Consider the following 22977-nt stretch of genomic DNA (forward strand, 5'->3'; position numbering starts at 1 on the left):
GCCTCATCGCCCCTGGTCCCACATTGGCCTGGATTTTGTCACGGGCCTCCCGCCGTCCCAGGGCATGATGACCATCTTCACGGTAGTGGACCGTTTCTCCAAGGCGGCCCACTTCGTGGCCCTCCCGAAGCTCCCAACGGCCCAGGAGACTGCAAACCTCCTGGTTCACCATGTCGTGCATCTGCATGGGATACCAACAGACATTGTCTCGGATCGTGGTCCTCAGTTCTCCTCCCAGGTCTGGAGGAGCTTCTGCAGAGAACTGGGGGCCACCGTGAGCCTCTCGTCCGGGTATCACCCACAGACGAACGGACAGGCAGAGCGGGCTAACCAGGAACTTGAACAGGTCCTCCGCTGTGTTACATCTGCGCACCCGACGGCCTGGAGCAACCACCTGGCCTGGATCGAGTACGCACATAACAGCCAGGTGTCCTCTGCCACCGGCCTCTCCCCGTTTGAGGTGTGTTTGGGGTACCAGCCCCCATTGTTTCCCGTGGTGGAGGGAGAGGTCGGTGTGCCCTCGGTCCAGGCCCACCTACGAACATGCCGTTGGGTGTGGCCTTCCGCCCGTTCTGCCTTGTTGAAGGCCCGGATGAGGGCTAAGGCCCATGCAGACCACCGGTGTTCCCCGGCCCCTGCATACCAGCCTGGGCAGGAGGTGTGGTTATCCACAAAGGACATTCCTCTCCAAGTGGACTCCCCGAAACTGAAGGACAGGTACATAGGCCCCTTCAAGATCCTCAAAGTCCTCAGTGAAGCTGGGAGTTGGAGCTTCACTGCGGATCCACCCTGTGTTTCATGTTTCCAGGATCAAACCGCACCACACCTCACCCCTCTGTGCTCCTGGACCGGCGCCGCCTCCTGCCCGGATCATCGACGGGGTGCCCGCGTGGACAGTCCGCCGGCTCCTGGATGTCCGTTGTATGGGCCGGGGGTTCCAGTATTTGGTGGACTGGGAGGGGTATGGACCCGAAGAACGCTCCTGGGTGAAGAGGAGCTTCATCATGGACCCGGCCCTCCTGGCCGACTTCTACAACAGACACCCCGACAAGCCTGGTCGGGCGCCAGGAGGCGCCCGTTGAGGGGGGGGGTCCTGTTGTGTGGGCCGCTGAAGAGGAGGTACTGCTGGCCCACCATCAGAGGGCGCCCTGCCTGGAGTGCGGGCTTCAGGCACGAGAGGGCGCTGCCGCCTCACAGGACAGCCGGGAGTGACAGCTGTCACTCGTTAACTCCTGACAGCTGTCACCTATCATCAACTCATCAACCACTCCATAAAAACAGGACGACATCTCCACCCCGCTGCCGAGATATCGTTTGCCTTCGAGGTATTTTCTCAGCCGTATTCAGTTAAGTAGTAGGTACTACTGTTAATTCTTACTGTGTTCCTGTTTCGGAGGTGGAGGTGTTTTACCCACCATTGAGGAACTGTAGCTGATTGTATTGCTAGGTGTACACACACCCACACATAACTTTCTGCTTCCTGCCAGCAGTACCAGATCCGACAGCCGGAGACGGTGGCCACCTGGAGACTCGGAACTTGGCGGCTCCAGTATTCTCCGGGTTCGGTGGCAGTGGAAATCGTGTGGGATCCGGCTCTTCTCTGGACGGACGTCTTCTATCCTCGAGCGTGCCCACACGTCACCTTAGTACATTTGACTCTGTCCAAATTCTGTATTTGTCTATATTTCGTTGTGCACGCATCACAACAGTAAAGTGTTGTATTTTTGGCTCATCTATTGTCCGTTCATTTACACCCCCTGTTGTGGGTCCGTGTCATTACTGTTGGGAAAGTGTAGGAACACGGACCCACAACAGGGGGCGCAAATGAACGGACAATGGAGAAAGTCAAATCACAAAGTTTTACTGTTGTGAATTCACACAACAAACACAACAGATTACAAATACAGCAGTAACCGAATTCCAAAGGTGTCGTGTGGGCAGGCTCGACGATAGGAGACGTCTGTCCGAGTCGAACCGGAACCACCCGATTTCCTCTGCCACCGAACCCCGGGGATACTGGAGCCGCCAAGTCCCGAACCCCAGGTGGCCACTGCCTCCGCTCGTCGGATCCGGTACTGCTGGCAAGGAACAGAAACAGTCAGGTGTGGGTGCGGCTGCACCCAGCAACACACAGGGTGGAAACACCACCTCCACCTCTTGTCAGGAAATTACAGGTGAGTGCAGGAATGTGAGTACTTATCCAAAATACAGTCTCCTGCTGTCTTTTCTCTTTCTGTGTAAAGGCAAAAAGTATTTAATGGTCAAAAGATGATCTGTTTGGCTGGATACGTTACCTCCTTGGTAGAGCGATATCTCGGCAATGAGGTGGAGATGACGTCCTGCTGATATACCTCCCTGTTGATTGATATCAGCTGTCTCGTCTCAGGTGATGGGTGACAGCTGTCACCCTGGCTGCTCCTGTGAGGCGGCAGCGCCCTCTGGTGCCTGGAGCCCGCACTCCAGACAGGGCGCCCTCTGATGGTGGTGGGCCAGCAGTACCTCCTCTTCAGCGGCCCACACAACAATTACACTTTCACAACACTTTTAAATTGGACAATTAAGTTGAAAAATCTTAAAAATTTGGCAGGGAAGCCCTCACATCATTGATTATGGCAAATGTTTTTTAAAAAATTATTCAATACAGCTTGAATTAAGACTGCATGGTCACCTGCAATGAACAGTCTATTAAGCAGGTGATTACTAGACAGGATGCGATGGTGCAAATTCAGAATAAAGACCAATCACATTTGTTTCAATGACTTTTTGTAGCCCATGTTGTTCAGAAATATGCCATTGCTGCCATCATCATGGCAATCCATCTGTGGCGAGGAATCAAACAGCCCAATTTCAGCCCAACAGGCCCTACTTGATATGTTACCCACAACATGGACGAGGGGGTTGGATTTTGACACCTGCCATTACTACACAGCAAAGATAGAAGGCAACATAAGTCTAATGAATATTTTACACATTAAATATTTTCCTCATTTATTCATTTTTTTATTCATTTTCTGCCACTTATCCAGGTTTGGGTAGACAAGCAGCTCATCCCACACTTCCCTATCCTCAGCCAAATCCTCTAACTCTACCTCTGGGTTCCCGAGGCATTCCCAAGCCAGCTGGGAAACATAATCCCTCCAGCACATCCTGGGTCTTACCCGAGTTCTCCTCCTTATTGGAAGACATCCCGAGAGAGACAACGAGGGGACGTCCTCACCAGATGTCTGAACTCATTGTGCCTGAAATAACTATAGATATTGCATATAAAGTATGTTGTTCAGCAAGCATTGCGGCATGTCATGATTCAGCAGCACGAAATATACATTAATCTATTAGTTCGTGATATTGTGACAAAAAGTGCCTCATTTTTGTCACTGCAGCACAAATTCATTGTAATTCATTCTGTGATGGCTGCACGAAATTAAAAGTAAAGTGGGGGGGGGGGGGGGTCGGGGTGGTTATGGTTAGGGGAAGGAGCAGGGTTAGTAATAGTGATTTTAAAAATACCGTCACGAAAATTTGCCTCATTTCGTGACGGGAGCACGAAAAAAAAATGTGAGCCTGGGCTGTGTTGCAGACATCAATTTTCACACTTAACCTTTTGGTTCACTTTACATTGTCACCCTCTAATTAATCTTGAATGTGCATAATACTAATAAATCCCTATTGTGTTTCTTTCCACCTAATTCGCAGGAAAAAAATAGCTAGAAAAGAGGTATAATTCATAATGTTGGGATTGCTGAGTAACAATGGACATTTTTCAATATGTCCTTTAGTGGCCATTTTGAAAACAAACCCAAAGTTGAGTTCTGGTCAGTTCCATCTAGTGAATTATGATGAGAAATTTAGAGTATACCGAAATGTAGGCATATTTTCAATTCGGGAACAGGACTCGGATCCCTTTGTTCAGAAGAAAGAACCTTTGAAAAGAATAAGATGTTTCACGAATGACACAGTTGGTGGCAGTAATGCACCACCCTGTTTGTTAAGCGCCACGACTCAATGAATAGGAAGAAGAAGAAGCAGCAGCAGCACGTTGTCCATGTGCGAGCTGCAGATTGGAATTAGGCTCATTTGAAGGTCGCAGCAGACAGAAGAGCAGAGCAACCGCGTGTTCCTGAAGGAGTTCTGACGTTCAGAGCCGTGTCGAAGGTAACATATTAAATGTGCTGCAGCGGTTTAAATACAGTGGGGACTCGGTTATGAATTCGTGTTTTTAGGAGGTGAGCGTTCTTGTTTTTCCTTTTTGAATATGTGCAGGTGGAAAGTCTCACTTGTTCTGCTGCTTTTCTTAAATTTTGACTGATCGGGTTCTTGTGTTCAGCTTTGTGATAAAAACAAGAAGACACTCATGTCCTTTTTATCGAGAGAAAATGTGCACGTGTCCTGCGCACCTGTTAATTCATTAACATCATTTACACAGGCATTAAAACATAATTTACACAAACATTAAAACATAATGTATACGGACATTAAAACATAATTTACACAAACATTAAAACATAATTTACACAGACATTAGAACATAATTTACACAGACATTAAAACATAATTTACACAGGCATTAAAACATAATTTACACAGACATTAAAACATAATTTACACAGGCATTAAAACATAATGTATACGGACATTAAAACATAATTTACACAAACATTAAAACATAATTTACACAGGCATTAAAACATAATTTACATTAAAACATAATTTACACAGGCATTAACATAGATAATTTACAGAAGCTTTAAAACGTGTAATAACACAGGCATTAAAACATAATTTACACTTTAAAACATAATTTACACAGGCATTAACATAGATAATTTACAGAGGCATTAAAATGTGTAATAACACAATGGCATTAAAACATAATTTACACAGGCATTAAACATAGATAATTTACAGAAGCTTTAAAACGTGTATGTTTTAATGCCTGTGTGAATAATGTTTTAATGCCTGTGTTATTACATGTTTTAATGCCTGTGTAAATTATGTTTTAATGTTTTTGTGTTATTACACATTTTAGTGCCTGTGTGAATGTTTTAATGCCTATGTTAAAACATGTAATAACACACATTAAAACATAATTTACACAGGCATTAAAACATAATTTACACAGGCATTAACATAGATAATTTACAGAAGCTTTAAAACGTGTAATAACACAGGCATTAAAACATAATTTACACTTTAAAACATAATTTACACAGGCATTAACATAGATAATTTACAGAGGCATTAAAATGTGTAATAACACAATGGCATTAAAACATAATTTACACAGGCATTAAACATAGATAATTTACAGAAGCTTTAAAACGTGTATGTTTTAATGCCTGTGTGAATAATGTTTTAATGCCTGTGTTATTACATGTTTTAATGCCTGTGTAAATTATGTTTTAATGTTTTTGTGTTATTACACATTTTAGTGCCTGTGTGAATGTTTTAGTGCCTATGTTAAAACATGTAATAACACACATTAAAACATAATTTACACAGGCATTAAAACATAATTTACACAGGCATTAACATAGATAATTTACAGAAGCTTTAAAACGTGTAATAACACAGGCATTAAAACATAATTTACACTTTAAAACATAATTTACACAGGCATTAACATAGATAATTTACAGAGGCATTAAAATGTGTAATAACACAATGGCATTAAAACATAATTTACACAGGCATTAAACATAGATAATTTACAGAAGCTTTAAAACGTGTATGTTTTAATGCCTGTGTGAATAATGTTTTAATGCCTGTGTTATTACATGTTTTAATGCCTGTGTAAATTATGTTTTAATGTTTTTGTGTTATTACACATTTTAGTGCCTGTGTGAATGTTTTAATGCCTATGTTAAAACATGTAATAACACACATTAAAACATAATTTACACAGGCATTAAAACATAATTTACACAGGCATTAACATAGATAATTTACAGAAGCTTTAAAACGTGTAATAACACAGGCATTAAAACATAATTTACACTTTAAAACATAATTTACACAGGCATTAACATAGATAATTTACAGAGGCATTAAAATGTGTAATAACACAAAGGCATTAAAACATAATTTACACAGGCATTAAACATAGATAATTTACAGAAGCTTTAAAACGTGTATGTTTTAATGCCTGTGTGAATAATGTTTTAATGCCTGTGTTATTACATGTTTTAATGCCTGTGTAAATTATGTTTTAATGTTTTTGTGTTATTACACATTTTAGTGCCTGTGTGAATGTTTTAATGCCTGTGTTAAAACATGTAATAACACACATTAAAACATAATTTACACAGGCATTAAAACATAATTTACACAGGCATTAACATAGATAATTTACAGAAGCTTTAAAACGTGTAATAACACAGGCATTAAAACATAATTTACACATTAAAACATAATTTACACAGGCATTAACATAGATAATTTACAGAGGCATTAAACATGTAATAACACAGGCATTAAAGCATAATTTACACATGCATTAAAACGTGTAATAACAGACATTAAAACATAATTTACACAGGCATTAACATAGATAATTTACACAGGCATTAAAACGTGTAATAACACAGACATTAAAACATAATTTACACAGGCATTAACATAGATCATTTACAGAGGCTTTAAAACGTGTAATAACACAGGCATTAAAACGTAATAACACACATTAAAACATAATTTACACAGGCATTAACATAGATAATTTACAGACGCTTTAAAACGTGTAATAACACAGGCATTAAAACATAATTTACACAGACATTAAAACATAATTTACACAGGCATTAACATAGATAATTTACAGATGCTTTAAAACGTGTAATAACACAGGCATTAAAGCATAATTTACACAGGCATTAAAACGTGTAATAACACAGACAAAACATAATTTTACACAGGCATTAACATAGATCATTTACAGAGGCTTTAAAACGTGTAATAACACAGGCATTAAAACATTAAAACATGTAATAACACACATTAAAACATAATTTACACAGGCATTAACATAGATAATTTACAGACGCTTTAAAACGTGTAATAACACAGGCATTAAAACATAATTTACACAGACATTAAAACATAATTTACACAGGCATTAACATAGATAATTTACAGATGCTTTAAAACGTGTAATAACACAGGCATTAAAGCATAATTTACACAGGCATTAAAACGTGTAATAACACAGACATTAAAACATAATTTTACACAGGCATTAACATAGATCATTTACAGAGGCTTTAAAACGTGTAATAACACAGGCATTAAAACATTAAAACATGTAATAACACACATTAAAACATAATTTACAGACGCTTTAAAACGTGTAATAACACAGGCAAAACATAATTTACACAGACATTAAAACATAATTTACACAGGCATTAACATAGATAATTTACAGATGCTTTAAAACGTGTAATAACACAGGCATTAAAGCATAATTTACACAGGCATTAAAACAGTGTAATAACACAGACATTAAAACATAATTTTACACAGGCATTAACATAGATCATTTACAGAGGCTTTAAAACGTGTAATAACACAGGCATTAAAACGTAATAACACACATTAAAATATAATTTACAGAGGCTTTAAAACGTGCAATAACACAGGCATTAAAACATAATTTACACAGACATTAAAACATCATTTACACAGGCATTAACATAGATAATTTACAGATGCTTTAAAACGTGTAATAACACAGGCATTAAAGCATAATTTACACAGGCATTAAAACGTGTAATAACACAGACATTAAAACATAATTTACACAGGCTTTAACATAGGTAATTTACAGGGGCATTAAAACGTGTAATAACACAGGCATTTAAGCATAATTTACACAGGCATTAAAACGTGTAATAACACAGGCATTAAAACATAATTTACACAGGCATTAAAATGTGTTATAACACAGACATTAAAACATATGCACTCAAAAAAGGATGAACTTAAAAACGTGTAATAACACAGGCATCAAAACATATGCACTCAAAACAGGATGAGCTCGATTCAGTTATGAGCAGGATTTCCATCTAATAAATATATGTAGCCCCAGCTGAAATAAAGCACATTCATGCAAGATAATTTAATTTAATTTAGGCTACATATATTTATTAGATGGAAATCCTGCACATAATCGAATTAAGTTCATCCAATGAGTCATTTTTATGAGTGTAACACAGGCATTTAACACAGATAATTTGCGCAGGCAGGAAAACGTAATTATTGTCAATTCTTCACACGTACCAGACATACAAAGCCATCAAAATTACGTTTCTCACCATTCCATGGTGAAATAATCCTGACAGTAAGGTAGTCAATAAAACAGACATAACTAGCATTCAAGTAAACAATAAATAAGGTGATGAAGACACAAAATGAAGACTTTTTTTTGCAGTGAAGAACTAAAAGCACATTGTTCACTGTGATATGTGGCAGGGAAAATTAAAATGGTGCATAGACAGTCATTACAGGCATTAAAATGTGTAACCACACAGGCATTAAAACATAGTATCACAGGCATTAACAGATATTTTACACAGGTATTACACAGATATTTTACACAGGTATTAAAATGTAATAACACAGGCATTAAAACATAGTAACACAGGCATTAACCCTCTGGGGTCCAAGGGCATTTTTTTTTGGACAGTTTGCTCGCATGGAATAAATGTTTTATTATTGCTGTTAACAGCTCTCCCTGCATCCCACAATCAAGTTTTATGTCTCTTTTTTCAGGACAGCCTGTGCTTTCAGAATATGTATGTTTTGTTGTGTTTTATAAGTGTAATAAAGGTTTACAGTCAACAATAGGCAAGGAAAAAAGAAAGAGAAAAATAATTTTCCACACATTTATTCAAAACACACAGCAAACTATAATAAACAACTGTTTTACACTTTATAAAGGTAATTTGAGGTCTTGTGTGAAAGACTGAACAACAAAAAGGTTCAAACAATAAACACAAATGCACATTTTGAACAATATATACAAAATGGTCTATGCATTTTGTTGTCCATTGATATGGTAAACAGTGCTTTATGCAGAGAAAGCAACAGAGTTATCCAGTAGCATTCACATGCAAACTAGTGGAGCAATCCTGATAGTTACACACTCTTTGTTTGAGCACATGAGATTGTCATCAGAGGCTCTCCGTGTGCTCCTGCTTTCACTGATCGCTGTGCGTAATGGCACAGGGCACACTGAGTATGTACTAATAGTATGTACTCATTGGAGCACCCAGGGGGCTATTCAAACGGGCCAACTAGTAACATATCACTCCTGAAAACGATCTTTGGCTTTTCACGTGAGATGAATCTGCCCTACGATTGGATTTTGGAAAACGATGTGACAGTGAACCAATTCCAATTGGACACTCACATTGCGCACGTCATCGCACAGCTTCTATGAGGAGTACAAAGATGGCCGATGGCTGGATTGAAAGTCCGCGGAGTTAACTTTCCAGCAAAAAAAAAAAAGTGCATTTCTATCTCATATCATTCAAAAGTTATTTATAATTTAGTACAGCTTGGTCTTAGCCATCGTATACGACGGCGTCGGCCCCAGAGGGTTAATAGATAATTTACACAGGCATTAAAACATAATTTACATAGGCATTAAAATGTGTAATAACACAGGCATTAACACAGATCATTTAGACAGGTATTAAATTGTAATAGCACAGGCATTAAAACATAATTTACATAGGCATTAAATGTGTAATAACACAGGCATTAAAACATAGTAACACAGGCATTAACAGATAATTTACACAGGTATTAAAATGTAATAGCACAGGCATTAAAACATAATTTACTCAGGCATTAACATAGATAATGTGCACAGGCATTAAAACATAGTAACACAGGCATTAACAGATATTTTAGACAGGCATTAAAATGTAATAGCACAGACATTAAAACGTGTAATAGCAACCCAGTCTCACGGCAAGTCGTGATTCAGCAGCACGAAATGCGAGGTCTGTGAGAAAAGTATCCCACCTTTTTATTTTATGCAAAAAATATATGGATTTGATTCATATGTTTTTACGTCAGCCAAGCTTGAACCTTCATGCGCATGCGTGAGTTTTTTCACGCCTGTCGGTTGCGTCATTCGCCTGTGGGCAGGCTTTGAGTGAGCACTGGTCCGCCCCTCTCGTCGTTTTTTCATTGCGAGGAAATGGCGGAATGATTTGGGCTTTGTTCCATCAGAATTTTTTCAGAAACTGTTAGAGACAGGCAGCTGGAAACCATTCGGAAAATTTATCTGGCTTTCGGTGAAAATTTTACGGGCTTCACAGAGAATAAGGAGTGTTACTACAGCTTTAAGGACGGCCCACAATGGCACACGGTGCGCCGCGCTCCGAGCCGCCATCGAGAGGCAGAAAACACCACATCATTTCTAAATGGATCGCTGTGTGGAGCCGGGACCGTCGTGTGCAATTTCTCTGCTTATCACAAGAGCTGGACATCAGCCATTTTCCGGCAGATTTCACTTTTAACAAGAGATTTTGTCATGGAAAGCCGCGCAGAGGCTTCGCGCGTCACGACCGATTCGCTGATGGAGTGAGACAAAGGAACACCTCCGTTTTGGAATGTTAAAGGACAAGTTGAGACATGCCTATCTCGGCTTTCAGTGGCTTACCAGTCGAGTGAGCATAAGAGAAATTGTGGAGAGCTGGGCACTCAAAAACGGAGGTGTTCTTTGTCTCGCTCCATCAGCGCATCCGTTGTGACGCGCGAAGCCTCCGCGCGGCTTTCCATGACAAAATCTCTTGTTAAAAGTGAAATCTGCCGGAAAATGGCTGATGTGCAGCTCTTGTGATAACCAGAGAAATTGCACACGACGGTCCCAGCTCCACACAGCCATCCGTTTAGAAATGATGTGGTGGTTTCTGCCTCTCGATGGCGGCTCGGAGTGCGGCGCGCCATGTGCCATTGTGGGCCGTCCTTAAAGCTGTAGTAACAGTCCTTATTCTCTGTGAAGCCCGTAAAATTTTCACTGAAAGCCAGATACATTTTTCGAATGGTTTCCAGCTGCCTGTCTCTAACAGTTTCTGAAAAAATTCTGATGGAACAAAGCCCAAATCATTCCGCCATTTCCTGGCAATGAAAAAACGATGAGAGGGGTGGACCAGTGCTCACTCAAAGCCTGCCCACAGGCGAATGACGCAACCGACAGGCGTGAAAAAACTCACGCATGCGCACGAAGGTTCAAGCTTGGCTGACGTAAAAACATATGAATCAAATCCATATATTTTTTGCATATAATAAAAAGGTCGGATACTTTTCTCACAGACCTTGTATACATTAATCTATTGGCTCATGATATTGTGACAAAAAGCGCCTCATTTTCGTCACAACAGCACAAATTAATTCTAATTAATTCTGTGATGGCTGCACGAAATTAAAAGTGACGTGCGGGGGTGGTCTGGGGCGGTTATGGTTAGGGTGGGGAGAAGTAGTAGAATTAAGTTATGGTTAAGGTTAGGGTTGGGGGTAGGTGTAGGGTTAGTATAGTAAGTTAAAAAAAAAACCCCGTCACGAAAATTTGACTCATTTCGTCACAGGAGCACAAAAAAAAAACTAAAACGTGAGACAGGGCTGGTAATAGCACAGGCATTAAAACATAATTTACTCAGGAATTAACATAGATAAGTTACACAGGCATTAAAGCATGTAATAACACAGGCATTAAAACATAATTTACTCAGGAATTAACATAAATAAGTTACACAGGCATTAAAGCATGTAATAACACAGGCATTAAAACATAATTTACACAGGCTTTAAAACATATAATAACACAGGCATTAACACATATTTAACACAGGCTTTAAAATATCATTTACATATGCATTAAAATGTGTAATTACCAGTGGTGGCCACACTTCCAATAATCTGATAACCGATAAGTATCGAAGATAAAGTTTTCATTATCGGATTATCTTTTCAGATAACTTTGAAAACCATTATTGGACTAATTATCTTCCGATGAATTTTTGTCTGATAATTTTTAGACCGTTAACATGGTAAACAAAGGTGAACACATGCAGTTCTACCCTCTTCAAACAGTTGAGAGCTGTTTCTGTAAGAAACCACTCTGTTCTCTGCAGGCAAAGGAGAACTGGTCACTAAAAAAAAAGAAACATTTCTTTTAACACCATACTGATACGCAGCCAATAACCCAAGTCATCCAGAGGCATACATTTTTAACTTATGGTTCAAATTTTAACCAAACTTATTTTTAATGAATGAATGATTTTTATTCAGCACGCACGCACAGACAGAATCTCACATTTACAACACAAGTCAAGAGAAAACAAAAATTAAAACATATAGAACAAAACTCAAACAATTTACCAATTTAGTGCGGCTGAAAGGGTGTGGGCAGAAGCAAAAGCTTATAAATGCCCACCCCGTACATCATTTTCTGTGTACAAACAAAAAATAAACACAAAAAACAATTACCAGTCAGCAATGTAACACAGTGAAACATACAAAGTAATACAACAGACAAACAAAAAAATAGCCACACAGTCAATTTACTTAATTCCGCAAACTATAACAAGTTAATATATTATTTTTATGCAGTCTTTTAAAACAAGCCAATGTACTTGATACTTTAATATAATCCGAAGAGTCATTCCACACTCTAACACCCTTTACAGAAATACAATGACTTTTAGCAGTAGTTCGAATCTTTCTTCTATCAAACACCAAAGATCCACGCAAATTATAACTGGACTCTCTCATTTTAAACAGCTCCTGGACATGATGAGGCAAGAGTCCATTTTTAACTTCATACATTATCTGTATTGTAAAATAATCAACCAAGTCATAAAATTTCAAAAACTGAAGATGAACAAACAGTGAATTTGTTGGTTCACGATATGGTTTTTTACTTATCAATCAATAAATTCAATCAATCAATTTTTTTTTATATAGCGCCAAATCACAACAAACAGTTGCCCCAAGGCGCTTTATATTGTAAGGCAAGGCCATACAATAATTATGTAAAACCCCAACGGTCAAAACGACCCCCTGTGAGCAAGCACTTGGCTACAGTGGGAAGGAAAAACTCCCTTTTAACAGGAAGAAACCTCCAGCAGAACCAGGCTCAGGGAGGGGCAGTCTTCTGCTGGGACTGATTGGGGCTGAGGGAGAGAACCAGGAAAAAGACATGCTGTGGAGGGGAGCAGAGATCGATCACTAATGATTAAATGCAGAGTGGTGCATACAGAGCAAAAAGAGAAAGAAACAGTGCATCATGGGAACCCCCCAGCAGTCTACGTCTATAGCAGCATAACTAAGGGATGGTTCAGGGTCACCTGATCCAGCCCTAACTATAAGCTTTAGCAAAAAGGAAAGTTTTAAGCCTAATCTTAAAAGTTATCACTCTTGTAGCTTTTTTTTGTAACAAAAATATTGGCTTAGTATTTGCTTTATATGTATTTCCCCAAACTTCAATGCAGTAAGTCATATAAGGGACAAGTAATGAGTGATACAGTGAAACCAACAGATGTTGGGGGAGAAAGTATTGTACTTTGTATAAGATAGCAATAGCGTTTGATATTTTGGATATCATATTTTAATATGTTTTATATGAGTTTTCCAACGTAATTAAAACATACTTTACATGTTCACAGGCTTTAAATTAACATCACTTCTGAAGTTTTATAAAGTGAAAATATCAGATATATGTTTTAGTTTTAAAGTAATGCGCTAATTTTTAAGGTTTTAGTGTGGGCATGCTGTGCCCAGCAGTGCATTATGGGTAGGATAGGGTAATCTCAGTATGTTTACGACAGGAGAATGCATTTGAGACACTATGATCAGGACAACCGCATTAAACTCTAGTGCCTAAAAATCTCGTGAATATATTCTCTGGGTTTATAGACGCTGTTTTTGTGTTTGCTTTTATTAAATTCCACGCATCTTAAACATAACAAGTAGCAACACAGATTATCTGGAATTTTGTTTTGGCAAGTTTTCAAGGTCTCTACTGTTATCTACTGGCTAGTAGTGTTCATGTCAGTGCTCAGACGCTGAGCAGACACTGTACCACAGAACTACACGGTGTAAAAGTTTAGAGCGCCCGATTTGTGTTCTCACACACATTGTACGTTCAAAAACCACACCTCAGACTCGACTAGAGGTGCACCGGTCGATCGGGCACCGATCATTATCGGCCGATCATGCCTTGCTCGGTTTGATCGGTGATCGGCAAAATGCGCCGATCAAAAGGACCGATTACAACAGTGCAGGCAGTAGCGCAGGGAGCGCTTGGTCCTGTCATGACACGCTTTCCTCTGTGATGTAAACTCATTTTGACTTCTGATATGAGCTGGACGGACAAGGAGAGCAGTCGCCATCATCTAATGTAGTCCATGTCTGTCCAGCTCATATCAGAAGTCAAAATGAGTCAAATGGCTCTGAGAGATCTAAATAGACTGCTGTGTAATGAATGGAACCACACTGTCATCTAGTGGATATCCAGTGTGTGTGACTGTCTCAAAATTACGTCACAGAGGAAAGCGATGAATGCATGTAATTGGTGATCCACAAATGCTGAAACTCAATTCACAAATACAATTTCCAGTTTTACAAATGTAATTTTTTCTTTTTAACAAATTAAGTTTTATATTTGCAAATACAACATTATTTGCAAAGACCAATTTACAAGTTACAAATATGAAATTTGCATTTGTGGATATCTGAACACATTTGCAAATCAGTGATTATTTGTAGATCACCCTGTGTGCATTTACAAATATTAATGAGACAATTTTAACCTCATAGAATGAGGGCTGTATTTTACATTCTCAACGTATTCTCTGTAGGCTGTAACCTGAGCAACATGAAACAACATGAACATGAAGAAAAAAGCTTGCTGGTAGAACAAAGTCAGTGTAATAAAACAAAAGTTGGCAGTTTATTCTAGTGTCTTTATTTGAATGCATGTTTTTTTTGTTTTCATCATTAAGTTTTAATGCAAAAATAGTCCTATAGACCTATATTCTTATTATGGGCATGATCCAAATATGCACTTGATCGGTATCGACCTTGATCGGTATCGGCCGATCAAAATTTCAGTGATCGGTGATCGGCCTAAAAAATCCTGATCATTGCACCTCTAGACTCGACTTAAACAGAAGCTTGTTTTTCAAACTTAATTTACAAAAACTCTCGATGGGAGACATCAAAGTTTAAAAAACAAAACAAAACAAAAAACATTACAAGACAGGTCTGCAGTGTTTGCACAGGCACAAGAATATCAAACAGATTTGATTTTCATCTGACCATACGATCACCGATCAGGAGGTGGTCGTGAGATGTTAAACGCAGCTTGTTACTCCATGTATACTAAATGATGCAGGACGCACGATTAACCTGAAACTCGGTGCGATCCAAAAAATTCTCACATGAATGAAAAATCAGCTGGAAAAGGGCCAAATTCGCACTGGCACCAGTAGTTGGCAGTGTCCTATTTATAACCTCTGATACAAGGGCGTAGGTTTGGTCTCAGCTTTGGTAGGGACAATACCACCACCCCCCCCCCCACCCGGCCCCCCTGCTCACCAGCATCACCCCCTAACCCACTCATACCATTAGATGCACAAGTACAGCATAATACATAACATATGACGACATAATGCTGAATAATTTAACACTTTATTTACAATATTAAGTGTGTAGGCAAACAACATCACGAATCTATTCTATAGGCCTACACCTGAGAGAACAAGACAACAAAAAAAATACTTGTGGAGCTAACAAAAAAAAAAAAAAAGTTTTTGCAAACAAGATGTATAATCTATTCTCTTCATCAATAATGCAGTTGTAGGTATCTGGCAACCTAATTTGCCAAAAAAAAAAAAAAAGGGATTTCCAATGATATATATGGTGTATTACGGTAAAGCCTGTGATGTCATAACGCAGAGGAAAAATACGGAAGTTTCACACTAGTGCGCCGCTGATTCTCATTACCATAAGTTCTCATGTAAGCCCTCACTCTGAAAAATTTCAACACTGACAGCAAGCCAAGAACCCGTGCTATCCAACAGTATGCTATATGTTGCATATATTACAGTAAAGTGCGTTCGGTGACTTTTGAAATGAGGGAAAAGTATGAAAAGAGCGCAAAAGTGACAGAAAAGTACATAGACAGACAGCAAACATAAATGTATTTTTTAAGGAAAAGGCAGGATGTTAGTGTCATTTGTGAAGGTGTGTGTGCGTGTTTGTGTGGGTGTGCAGTTTATTTTAAGTGTGGCGCACAGCATTGTTCGCAACCCCTCCCCCCCACCCTTCTTGTTTTTCTGCACCGGAGCAGTGTTGCCAGATATGAAATATGAAACTATCGTACCAAAACCTCAAAATTATCGTATTTTGGGAGAAATTATCGTACACAAACAAAACGCATACAACGTAGCTATTTTAGCGTTTTTTTTTTTTTATTTACAAAGAATTTTATGTCACATTTTTAAACAGTAATTATATTAATGGGGAAACTATGGCACAAAAAGAACGCAAATGCACAAGCAAATGCACTACCAGACTGTGAAGTAACACAAACATGTGTTAATTACCAGACTAGAAAGAGTCGAATTCAACCTCGAGGTCGCTGTCGTCATCCGATGCCATGGCCACTTGTGCAGATTTTGTTGAACACAGAAAAAATGTTGACACCTCCATAAGGAACTTGAACTTTTTTTTATTTTTCTTGTATATCTCTTTGCTCTTGTGTTTTGTTCGTTTGTTATTGCATTTGTTGAAATACAGTTTCGGAAAAAAAAAAAAAGATGTTGGTTGGGGAATCTTCCTGTCCTGTCCTGCAGAGATTGGATGGGAACTCATTACTTTGTATGGGGAGGGGGCGGGCTTTCAAATGACTGTCCTGGCAGCCCAAAGCCAGCAGCAGCACTGTGTGTGGTGTGTCTTTGATGCCGCCTGAGTGCAACGCCTGCAAAATGATTCTTGGGTGTCAGAGAGAGATGCGTGTTTGGGCAACCAACTGAAATTATCGTGCATATTGGGTTTTTTCCCATTATAGATTGTACATCGTACAGATGACAAAACTATCGTACAAATACGATAATTATCGTAAATCTGGCAACACTGCACCGGAGCCACCCATCCTCTGCGCTCCGGGACCTCCCACTTTACAAATTAAGCACTGCCTGCCACGAGTTGCGCTTTGTTTACGTCCATGTGAGAAGAACGTGAGCCAATGAAATTGCAACATGGGTAACCCTGTCATTCTGGCACGTCGAAAACACAAAACGTGACGACTACAATTACAGTATCGAGTTCGCAAAAAAATAGTGAATGATTTTGTTATATAAACAAAAATGCTAAATATTGGTAGGGACTATTTTGCCATCCCAAAATATTGGTTGTGACTTGTCCCTATGGTCCATATGCAAACCTACGCCCCTGCTCTGATATAACCTAGACACCGGTTATATCAGACGTTATCTAATTACAACTTGGCTTTTTTTTTTTTTTTTGAAAATGCCTCTTTTTTTTTACAAATAAAAAACAGCATATTTTACAAAAGCACATTTATCTGTAAACACCAACACATGACACACCTCACATTAACGTGTTGGTTTACATAGAATTAATCAACCAATCAGTGTATCATTTTACCCAGAATCCCATCTGTCTGTGTTTGTTACAAAACTTCAGAATTAGTGCATTATTCAACATTAAAAGATATATGTTATATCTTAACTTTGCACAAATGACAGAATTGGTCATTAATTGAGTTATTCTATCAGTATTCATTTTATTTATACACCAAACCATAACTCAGGGGGGCTTTATTTTCCAAGACCTCGGCCTGATGGCAGCGCTGTGATTGGTTAGAGTTGAGCTTTCTGGCTCTTCTGTTGAGAAAGTGAATGCACAGACCCATGCCAGGGGGTGTAAATGAACGGTCAATAGGAGTTCCAAATAAATCACAATTTATTCTGCAAATGTGCACAACACTCAAATATGCTTTTAGACAGTCAATTCAAAACGGTGAGGCGTAGGCAGGCCCGAGGGTAGGAGACGCCTACCCAGAGAAGAGCCGGGACCCACGAAGTTCCACCGCCAACGGAGACCTGTAACACACCAGAGCCGCCAAGTCCCGAATCCCCAGGTGGCCACCGCTCCAGCTGTCAGACCTGTTACTGCTGGCAGGAACAAAACAGGTTAAGGTGGGTGTGTGTACACCCAGCAAACAGTCAGTAACTCACAGAAATCCTCCTGGAGGAATAAATCCAGATACTCCCAGAGTGCAGAGGAAAACTGGAGAACGTGCAGTGTCAATGGTTATACTCAGTAAGTCAGAAGTGAGGAGTGGAGACGCCAACTCCTCCAACCTCCACAAACTCGGCTACAAGCTACAAGTATAAGTCACAACTGCAAAGACTTCAGTAACAATGAATGTGCGTACGGCACAAAACGGCTGAGTAGGTTTACCTGTAAGGTAAGCAGATAACTCGGCAGAGTTATGGTGTCTCTCCCAGGCTTTTATGGATGATGTGATGAGTAGATGTGAAACAGGTGATGACAGCTGCATAGTGCACCTGGTGGATTCCTTATGGCCACTGCGCCCTCTGGTGCCTGCAGCATGCCAGCAGGCAGGGCACCCTCTGGTGGTGGGCCAGTAGTACCTCTTCTTCGGTGGCCCACACAACATCTTCTCCGTTGCGTCTGTGCAGGAAGCTATGTAGTAAACTGGAGCTTCCAGCAGGGAGCAAGACGCTGAAAGACAGAAGTGGTGACTCATTGTATGGGTCTGTTGTCACTTTTGATGCTTTCAGAAGCGATCCCGGTGTTAAAGCTCAAAATCAGCATGTTAGTAGTTGCAACTATACCTGAGACAATGCTGGAATTTATCGGTTATCGGTTATCTGTAATTTCCTATACATTTTTGGGTGGTTTATCGTTTTATCTTTATCAGAGATAACTTTTCATTTATCTGATTATCTGTTATCGAAGTAAATTTTTTGGTTATCTGTGCCCACCACTGGTAATAACACAGGTATTAAAACATAGTAACAAAGGCATTAACACACATCATTTACACAGGTATTAAAATGTAATAGCACAGGTATTAAAACATAATTTACTCAGGCATTAACATAGATAATTTGCACAGGCTTTAAAATGTAATTGCACAGGCATTAAAAGGTGTAATAACACAAGCATTAAAACATAGTAACACAGGCATTAACAGATATTTTACACAGGCATTAAAATGTAATAGCACAGGCATTAAAGCATAATTTACTCAGGCATTAACATAGATAAGTTACACAGGCATTAAAGTGTCTAATAACAGGCATTAAAGCATATAGTAGCACAGGTATTAACACAGATAACTTACACAGGCATTAAAGCATGTAATAACAGGCATTAAAACATAATTAACACAGGCTTTTAAACATATAATAACACAGGCATTAACATAGATAAGTTACACAGGCATTAAAGCATGTAATAACACAGGCATTAAAACACAATTTACACAGGCTTTAAAACATATAATAACACAGGAATTAACACAGCTAATTTACACAGGCATTAAAACATATAGTAACATTGGTATTAAAACACAATTTACACAGTCATAAAACATATAGTAACACTGGAATTAAAACATAATTTACACAGGCATTAAAACATAATTTACATAGGCATTAAAATGTGTAATAACACAGGTATTAAAACATAGTAACAAAGGCATTAACACACATCATTTACACAGGCATTAAAATGTAATAGCACAGGCAGTAAAACATAATTTACTAAGGTATTAACAGATAATTTGCGCAGGCTTTAAAATGTAATAGCACAGGCATTAAAACGTGTAATAATACAAGCATTAAAACATAGTAACACAGGCATTAACAGATATTTTACACAGGCATTAAAATGTAATAGCACAGGCATTAAAACATAATTTACTAAGGTATTAACAGATAATTTGCACAGGCTTTAAAATGTAATAGCACAGGCATTAAAACATGTAATAATACAAGCATTAAAACGTAGTAACACAGGCATTAACAGATATTTTACACAGGCATTAAAATGTAATAGCACAGGCATTAAAATGTGTAATAATACAAGCATTAAAACATAGTAACACAGGCATTAACAGATATTTTACACAGGCTTTAAAATGTAATAGCACAGGCATTAAAATGTGTAATAATACAAGCATTAAAACATAGTAACACAGGCATTAACAGATATTTTACACAGGCATTAAAATGTAATAGCACAGGCATTAAAATGTGTAATAATACAAGCATTAAAACATAGTAACACAGGCATTAACAGATATTTTACACAGGCTTTAAAATGTAATAGCACAGGCATTAAAACGTGTAATAATACAAGCATTAAAACATAGTAACACAGGCATTAACAGATATTTTACACAGGCATTAAAATGTAATAGCACAGGCATTAAAACATTTAGTAACAGGGGGATTCTCCCGTCACGTGTGTGACATTCAGACAACCATTTTGTTCTAGTTCAGTGCCTTAAGCTTTAGCAATATGTGAGGCCTTGAAAATTATTAGAAATTTATTGAGTCTTGGGTCAACTCTATTAGCACACATAATTAGCACAACTTTTTCATTACCCTTTTTTCAGATACCAAGGCGAATGTGACATGTCACGTGTGTGACTCACAAAAATGAATTTTAATCATGTTCTCAAAACAAGTTCAAAAGTCTGTGAACTTGGAAAAGATAGCATAAAGAAGAGCACATGAAATATTGCAGTAATTGACACTCTTAAAAACATATATACAAATTTCTGTGAAAAACTAAAACTAACAGTGTCCGAGAGGATTATGTGTCTGTCAAGTGTGTGACAACTCTGTCACGTGTGTGACCGAGAGTGAAATATAAACAATAACAAGTAAAAAATCTGGTATAAATAGCACCAGATATTATTAAACATAGAATATATATAAACAACAACAGTTAGTAAGTCCCTTCGGCTGCTCCCTTGTTTCCACTCGGGGTCGCCACAGCAAATCCAAGGTGGATCTGCATGTTGAATTGGCACAGGTTTTACGCCGGATGCCCTTCCTGACGCAACTCCACATTACATGGAGAAATGTGGCAGGGGTGGGATTTGAACCCGGAACCTTCTGAACTGAAACCAAGCGCATTAACCACTTGGCCACCACCCCTGCTATATAAACAACAACAGTTAACAGAACTAAAAAGTATACAGTAATGTGTTCCACTGTTTTGCTTGGAAGTTACTTTAAACAGCCTTCATGAGCTCATCTAACCTACTTGCATAATATGCTGAGAAGGAGAAGTGGTGATTAGATACTGGAACTGGGATCTCTTCAAGCTTTGCCAAAACCTCCATTGTTGGCCCAACATCTATGTCAATGCATTTGCCCTTTGAATCTTGACGCCAGATGAATTTGTTCTTGGCAACAGGTTTCATAAACGTAACTGAAATTTTATCATTGGTTGAAACTGAATCGACAGTTCCTGGCCACCAATGATCATCATCAGGGGCGTAGGTTTGCATATGGACCATAGGGACAAGTCACAACCAATATTTTGGGATGGCAAAATAGTCCCTACCAATATTTAGCATTTTTGTTTATATAACAAAATCATTCACTATTTTTTTGCAAACTCGATACTATAATTTTAGTCGTCACGTTTTGTGTTTTCGACGTGCCAGAATGACAGGGTTACCCATGTTGCAATTTCATTGGCTCACGTTCTTCTCACATGGACGTAAACAAAGCGCATCTCGTGGCAGGCAGTGCTTAATTTGTAAAGTGGGAGGTCCCGGAGCGCAGAGGATGGGTGGCTCCGGTGCAGTGTTGCCAGATGTACGATAATTATTGTATTTGTACGATAGTTTTGCCATCTGTACGATGTACGATCTATAATGGGAAAAAACCCAATATGTACGATAATTTCAGTTGGTTGCCCAAACACGCATCTCTCTCTGACACCCAAGAATCATTTTGCAGGCGTTGCACTCAGGCGGCATCAAAGACACACCACACACAGGGCTGCTGCTGGCTTTGGGCTGCCGGGACAGTCATTTGAAAGCCCGCCCCCTCCCCATACAAAGTAATGAGTTCCCATCCAATCTCTGCAGGACAGGACAGGAAGATTCCCCAACCAACATCTTTTTTTTTTTTTTTCGAAACTATTTCAACAAATGCAATAACAAACGAACAAAACACAAGAGCAAAGAGATATACAAGAAAAATAAAAAAAGTTCAAGTTCCTTATGGAGATGTCAACATTTTTTCTGTGTTCAACAAAATCTGCACAAGTGGCCATGGCATCGGATGAGGACAGCGACCTCGAGGTTGAATTCGACTCTTTCTAGTCTGGTAATTAACACATGTTTGTGTTACTTCACAGTCTGGTAGTGCATTTGCTTGTGCATTTGCGTTCTTTTTGTGCCATAGTTTCCCCATTAATATAATTACTGTTTAAAAATGTGACATAAAATTCTTTGTAAATTAAAAAAAAACAACGCTAAAATAGCTACGTTGTATGCGTTTTGTTTGTGTACGATAATTTCTCCCAAAATACGATAATTTTGAGGTTTTGGTACGATAGTTTCATATTTCATATCTGGCAACACTGCTCCGGTGCAGAAAAACAAGAAGGGCGGGGGGGAGGGGTTGCGAACAATGCTGTGCGCCACACTTAAAATAAACTGCACACCCACACAAACACGCACACACACCTTCACAAATGACACTAACATCCTGCCTTTTCCTTAAAAAATACATTTATGTTTGCTGTCTGTCTATGTACTTTTCTGTCACTTTTGCGCTCTTTTTCATACTTTTCCCTCGTTTCAAAAGTTACCGAACGCACTTTACTGCCTTGGGGCAACTGTTTGTTGTGATTTGGCGCTATATAAGAAAAAAGTTGATTGAT

At 38.9% G+C, this 22977-nt stretch overlaps 1 protein-coding gene across 1 annotated transcript in view; it reads left to right on the forward strand.

Moving 5' to 3' along the window:
- The first annotated feature begins 4044 nt into the window (after positions 1-4044).
- The window catches only part of tfr1a (transferrin receptor 1a), a 98592-nt gene continuing 79659 nt past the window's right edge, over positions 4045-22977 (forward strand). Inside the window, exon 1 of the mRNA XM_034184122.1 lies at positions 4045-4152. The gene's annotated coding sequence lies outside the window, so the exon portion shown is untranslated. The remainder of the gene's footprint in view (positions 4153-22977) is intronic.

The sequence above is a fragment of the Thalassophryne amazonica genome, chromosome 12 (assembly GCF_902500255.1).
Source record: "Thalassophryne amazonica chromosome 12, fThaAma1.1, whole genome shotgun sequence".
NCBI classification, from domain to species: Eukaryota; Metazoa; Chordata; class Actinopteri; order Batrachoidiformes; family Batrachoididae; genus Thalassophryne; species Thalassophryne amazonica.